At 41.6% G+C, this 6,648-nt stretch overlaps 1 pseudogene; it reads left to right on the top strand.

Moving 5' to 3' along the window:
* Positions 1-833: 833 nt before the first annotated feature.
* The window catches only part of LOC130120330 (YTH domain-containing protein 1-like), a 34,480-nt pseudogene continuing 28,665 nt past the window's right edge, over positions 834-6,648 (top strand).

The raw sequence follows: 6,648 nt of genomic DNA, 5'->3' as shown, positions 1-6,648 counted from the left end.
GACGCAGCTGGTCCAGTACCACGGTCACCACACATGACTCCTGTAGGCCACAGGCAGTGTGGTCTTCAAACACCTCGACATCAGGCACTGGGCCGGACTGCTGTCCATACTCTCTGTTGGTGTTACACCACTGCAGGATTGCTTTCCAGGCATCATTACCCTCACGGAGAGCTTTCTTGCATAAGTTCTTGGCTGTCTTCACAGCAGCCTCAGCCTTACCATTAGCTTTGCGATGGCGTGATGAGAAGGTGATGTGCTCAAACTCCCAGTCTGCAGCAAACCGCTGCAATTGGTGGGATGAGAACTGGGGCCCATTATCAGAGATGACCCGGTAAGGCTGACCGTAGTGAGCAAACGTAGCCCTGTAGCGTTTTTTTGTCGTCTCAGCTGAGAGGTGTGGAAGAAGGTAAATTTCCCAGAAATCAGAATAATGGTCGACTAACAGGAGGAAATCTTTGCCACCATGCTGGAAGAGGTCTAGGTTTACAGTCTGCCAGGGGCGGGCATGTTGGCAGCTCGTGTGACATCATTGTCTCCCTCTGTTGCTCAATGGCGTATTCATTGCAGACTGTGCATTTGCCTACAAAGTCCTTGATTTCACCCCGCACTGGTGAAATCGAGGACCAGTAGGCCTTGATTAAAGTTGAGTGAATGTAACGATGAATTCATGTTGTTACATTACAGGTCACATACTTGTTTAATGTTTGTACTGAGTTGACAGTAACGTTGCATAGATGTTTTGTTGATTAGTAAAATAGGCAAAGTGAAAAAAAAAGAACGGAAAGTTAATGGCTTTAGGTTAAGGATAAACATCTCTAAGATGAAGCACATAAATGCTTCATCTTAGAGAAGGTGAAGCATTTCATCTTCTCTACACTACTTACCTATAGTGCACCTGTAATATGGAAGGAAATAACCACGAGTACAACTAATTGTAATCAAATGTATTTTGTTTGTATGTTTTATTTTAGTTTTTTGTTTTAGCAAAGACTACAGACGTGTTACCGCATTAACTTTTAGGTTAATATGGTATCATGTCTTTATTTAATTTTGTTCACAAATTTGCAGATGGGGAGCTGAATGTTCTAGAAGACATCCTGACAGAGGCACTGGATCAGGACGACGAGCTCTACAACCCAGAGGGTGTGTGAGACCTTTGTGACAAAAAACGTGAGGCTTCCTTCCATTTATTTAACTTTAATTTCTCATAATCTTATGGTAATGTTTGTTTTTCAGTTATCCTGCCAGAAACCTTCTAAAAGGACTGCTGTCCGCTATTTTGCTGTCACCAAAATATCTTACAAACGGATGGGTAGACTCACAAAATTTAGTTAGCAGGTTGGCCTTGAACAGAGGAACAGTTGATTACATTATGATTGGGAAATTATATGGTTTTTTGAAATGTGCCCTTTTTTACTACTATTAGATACTCCAACTTTTCATAAAGCAAGAGTAGTAGTAATTATAGCAGTTTAAAAGCGAATAAAAGTTAGAGTAGTTGGTAGTTAAAGTGTTAATTTTAGTAGTGGCAGCACTAGTAGAGTTATTGCAAGATTTTTTTCTATCGCATGGGTAATGGAATCTCTGACCACATTAGCTTGGTAGCACTGAAAATAATTTTGGTGTAAACACAGCTCTGCTCTGCCTAGGGGCCAAGACGAAAAGTGATCACTCTGACAGCCTTGACTCCAAAATGCACCGTGCCTCTGGTCATGCTCCTACAGTCCCACAATTAAACAAAAGGGGTCCTCCGCCACCCTCCCCATTAAGTCGGAAGAAGTCCATTACCCAAAGGAGCCGCCCAGCACCCAGCTACCGACACGATTACTATGATGACCGAAGGGCCCTTGGGGCTGTCAGGGGTCCATGGAGTGTGGAGCAGACCAAGGCCCATGGGAATAAAGCCCCTACCTGCCGGAGAGAGTCAGAACGTGGGATGGAAGGAGGGACTCCCCGCCTGTCTGAGGTACTGTGTTCCAGGGCTAACAGAATAGAGGGGCTAGCAGTCTGTTTTGATTTTTATAGGCATCATAGCTCATGATGCTGGTAATGCATTTTTTCCATATTTGTTAGCATTATTACAGAATGACTGTTGTTGCTATTGGTCTCTTTTACTACCGGTGTCCCTCACTTCTGGATTACAGCTAATTAATATCTGATGCTAATGGTCTCTCTTTATACTTGATGATTATACATGATACTTCCGATTAACATTTTAATCTTTTACAAGATAAAATCAGTATAAGTCTGTGCATAAAATAGATATTGTATAGGTAAATATTTTTGCCGAACAAAGAAATTCCTGTTGGTATGGAGAGTTGGCTAACCAACTAACAATGCTATCATTCTCTTTTCAGACCTTATTTATTCATTCTAGCTAATATTTAATCTAACAGTTTATCCCTTTGCCAGCCATTTGTTAGTTCATGTTTTCATTATAAGTTTTTTTTTGTCCCCATTTGTGATTCATGCTCCCATTTGTGATTAACATTCTTGTTCTCTAAGTCAAATTCCTGTGAATTTGGTGAATAAAGTGATTGATTGTCAACTGCTAGCATTACAGCAGAGTCCAGTTATAGTCTGCCATGCTACCTGTATTTTTTAATACAGCCCTTCTCATGTTTTCTTGGCAGAGGCTCAGGCGCCCTGGAGAAGAAAGGAGACCCAGTCCCGCCCCCAAGGACACCAAGCAGTCAGAAGACGAGGAGGGGGAGGGAGAGGAGGAAGTTGCTGAAGAAGAGGATGTAGAGTTGGGGACTGAGAATGACAGTGACAGCTCCTCAGCTGGGGCTTCCCATGTAGATGAGGATCAAGATGAGGATGAGGAGGCACAGGAGGAGGAAGAAGGGGAGGAGATGGAGGAAGAAGAGGGGGAGAAAGGAGATGAAGAAGAGGAGGAGGAAAAGGAGGAGAGAGAGGAAGAGGACGACGAAAAGGTAGAATATGGCAGGGGATCGACCAATGAGGGAGGAACTGACTATGTCACATGCAGTGAGGTTGGCAACTCATGCTCAGCTGGGGGCGGGGCCTCATCCTCTGGACGCTTCTCTGATGGGGAATCCGTCCATTCAGGCTCTGCATCTGTCTCTGGTAAAAAAAAATTTTTTTCAAATTATTTGTCATTTTATTAAACTTTTGCCTTGATAATGTCTTTATGCATGCTCAATTATCCAGGTGAGAAAATCACAGAAAGGTTATCCAGTTCATCTGGACACAATGTTTTGCCTTGATAAGGTTGAGGGCCTTTTTGACATTGGAGATTCTTATGCTGTCTTTTCTTATTAATGTTGAAATAAAACAAAAGCGGTAACCACATTTAAACAAGACTAGGTCAAAACCTAGTATATGGCTGGACCATGTATGGTCAATGTTTGAAATTGTGGCCAATTTGTTAGACGGATAGTCAGTGGTATTGTCTATAATGTGAATTCTTGAATATTAATCATTCACCTGCAATTTTTTGTACTGTTCCCATTAATATTTGTTGTTAAAGTGTTCTGAAGTAGCGTATCATATGAAATGGTTAAGCTACGTTCAAGTAAAAAAAAAAAGACCATCAATGCAGTTGCAAGAACATTACTTTCCACTTATATTTTGGAATTTTTGATTTGAAAGAACTTAATTTAATCGTAATTATAACTATTCTAATTAGTTGTTAACCCCCCTCCTGTTTCATCTGTTTCTACCTGCCGAGGTCTCATTTTTCTAAGACTCACTCCTGATTGACAGGCAAATTCAGCACCATGAATTGCTCATCACTTGCAACCACTATCTATCTCGTCACAAGGTCCAATTCACAAAAGATATTACACTAAGGATATTACACTGCAAACACACCCATGAAGTTTTGCAGTTGAATGCAATTTGCCCTTGTTTTGCATCTGATTGCAATTATCCATGTGGCAAAGTACTTTTCTAAAACAATGTTATAAAGTGCTTCACAAAAAAAAAGAAGAGATAAAACCAGACAAGGCAAAAATAAGAGTAAGATCAAATAAGAGTAAAAATAAAAACAAATGCCAAACATTTGTAAAAGCTTTCATAAAAAGAAAAGTTTTAAGACAAGATTTAAAAGAAGCTAAAGACTGTTTGTCTTAGCTCAACAGGAAGAGAGTTCCAGGGTGTGGAGGCTGTAACAGCAAAAGCCTGATCATCCTTTGTAACCAACCGAGACCTGGGAATAACTAGTAGGGTTCCATCTGCAGACCTTAATGGTCGAGGGGGGATATACCAAGTCAATAAATCACAAATGTATGAAGGAGCAATACCATTTAAAGCCTAAAAGTGAGCAGCAAGAATTTAAAATCAATTAAAAATATAACAGGGAGCCAGTGTAGGGAGGCAAGCACAGGAGTGATATGATCATGCCTCCTTGTCCCGGTAATGAGCCGAGCAGCGGCATTTTGTACCAATTGCAGAAGGTGGAGGGAGCCCTTGCTGATGTCAGAATAAAGTGCACTACAATAGTCAAGCCGAGAATAGATGAAAAGCATGTACAACTTTTTGCAGATTGGCAACTGATAAAAACCTGATGCAGAGACGCCTCTCAAATTTATAAATTTTGATGAATCAGAGCCGGTTCCACTTCTTTCTGAGGTGGAAAAAGCCATCACTAAATTAAAAACTAACAAGGCACCAGGCGTTGATGGAATACCAGCAGAGCTTCTGAAAAACAGTGGTCAAGCAGCTATAGTAGCACCACACCAGCTGGTTTGCAAAATCTGGAGTTCATGTGAATGGCCGAAAGACTGGAGAACACAGGAATTTGTCACAATTTTCAAATCTGGATGCAGCAATGACTGTGCAAACTATCGCACAATAAGCATCATTAGTCACGCAAGTAAAATCATGCTATCCATCTTGTTGGGACAGAATGATAAGATGGAATCAGACATGTCAGATGAGCAAGCAGGTTACAGACAAGGAAGAGGGTGTGCAGAAATGCTGGTAACACTGCAAACACTAATTGAACAGGCATCTAACACAGATAATAAGGCAATGCTGATTTTCATTGATTATTCAAAGGCATTTGAATTCAGTAAGCCACGCACAGCTCTTGAACATCATGCTGGAAATGGGTTTCCCTAGACACCTTGTTGCGCTACTTCAAGGTCTATATATTGGCCAGACAGCAGTGGTGACATGGAATGGTGAGAACACAGAAGTTTTTCCAATAGGGAAGGGTGTACATCAAGGTTGCATTGTATCACCACGCTTATTCACACTATACACAGAACAAGTGATGCGTGAGGCAGATATAGATGAATATGGAGTGAGCATAGGTGGTTATAAGATAAGCAATCTTAGATTTGCAGATGACATGGTATTAGCAGCTGATGGACAGCAAGATCCACACGAAATGTTGAGTCGAGTAAATGAGGCGGGGAAAAAGAGGTTGCTCAGTTTGAATGTGAAAAAGACAAAGTGCATGAAAGTGGGTGAATCAGATATTGTAATCTCAGTAGATGGACAAGATGTAGAACACCTAAAGAGCTTCAAATACTTGGGTTCAGTTAAGAAAAATTATGGTGATTTACAGATGACATAAAAATCAGAATTACCCTAGCAAAGAAAAGAATGATGGAGATGGTACCAATATGGAAAGATAGGGGAATAAGAAAAGAAGTGAAAGTCAGTCTACTTAAAGCACTCGTCTGGCCAGTGTTGTCATATGGAGTTGAAAGTTGGATATCGAAGAAAGCGATGGTAAACGGGATTGAGGCTGCAGAGATGTGGCTTTATTGTAGGATGCATTGAATAAGTTGGACAGAAACGAACGAATGTGAGCATCCTTAACGAATTAGGAACAAAACGAGGACTAATGGCACATATAACGAAAAGAAAGCTAACATTCTTTGGGCGTACCTGTCGTCCAGGTTGAAGTAAATTAACAAAGACGGCAATTTTGGGAACTACACCAGCAAAGCGCAAGAGAGGCCGACCAAAAAGTCAGTATCATGATGACATCAAAGAATGGCTTAGTCTGAAAATATCGGAGGCAACAAGATCAGCTCAGGACAGAAAGAACTGGAGGAGACTTGTTTGGCAAGCATGTCATCCTGATGGTGCTGGCAACCCTCGCTAACAAAGAAGCCTTGAAGAAGAAGAAGCCTCAATCAGGGGAACAGTGTCCCCTGGGGACAGCCATGTCTCAGTAATCATAAAAAAGTCCAGATTATTAGAAACAATAACGTCATTAATGATAAATGACTTATTACCCAGAGATCTCGCATTCAATAGGCCAAAATTATTTGCTGTCAAAGCAGAATTAAAACCAACAGGAGTACAATGAATAGGATGTAAATTGCAGATATTTTCTCCAGATATTCGGTTGTTGTTTCTGCTATGAGGTACGTCGTTTGGATGAGAGGCACGGTGCCTAATAATAGTCTGTATGGGGAAAATTCCCAGCAAGCGGGTCAAGGACAGATGGGGCCAGCGGAGGGAGACAGTGGGTGGAACAGTACCTTCAAGTGCCACCACAGGTGGAAGCGGAGGCTCCGGGAGGGAAGAGTGGGATGTAAATAGTCAGTCACGTGGAGAGGCCTGTACTGCGTGCTGTAGGTTGGCCGCTAGCATCCGGCTACCCAGCCTGTTTGAGTGGACTCCGTCAGCATTGAAGGAGAGACGATCCCAAAACAGATTAAA

This window comes from Lampris incognitus, chromosome 11 (genome assembly GCF_029633865.1).
Source record: "Lampris incognitus isolate fLamInc1 chromosome 11, fLamInc1.hap2, whole genome shotgun sequence".
Taxonomy (NCBI): Eukaryota; Metazoa; Chordata; class Actinopteri; order Lampriformes; family Lampridae; genus Lampris; species Lampris incognitus.
Note: the sequence above shows the minus strand (reverse complement) of the source record. Positions and strands in the feature narration are given on the sequence as shown.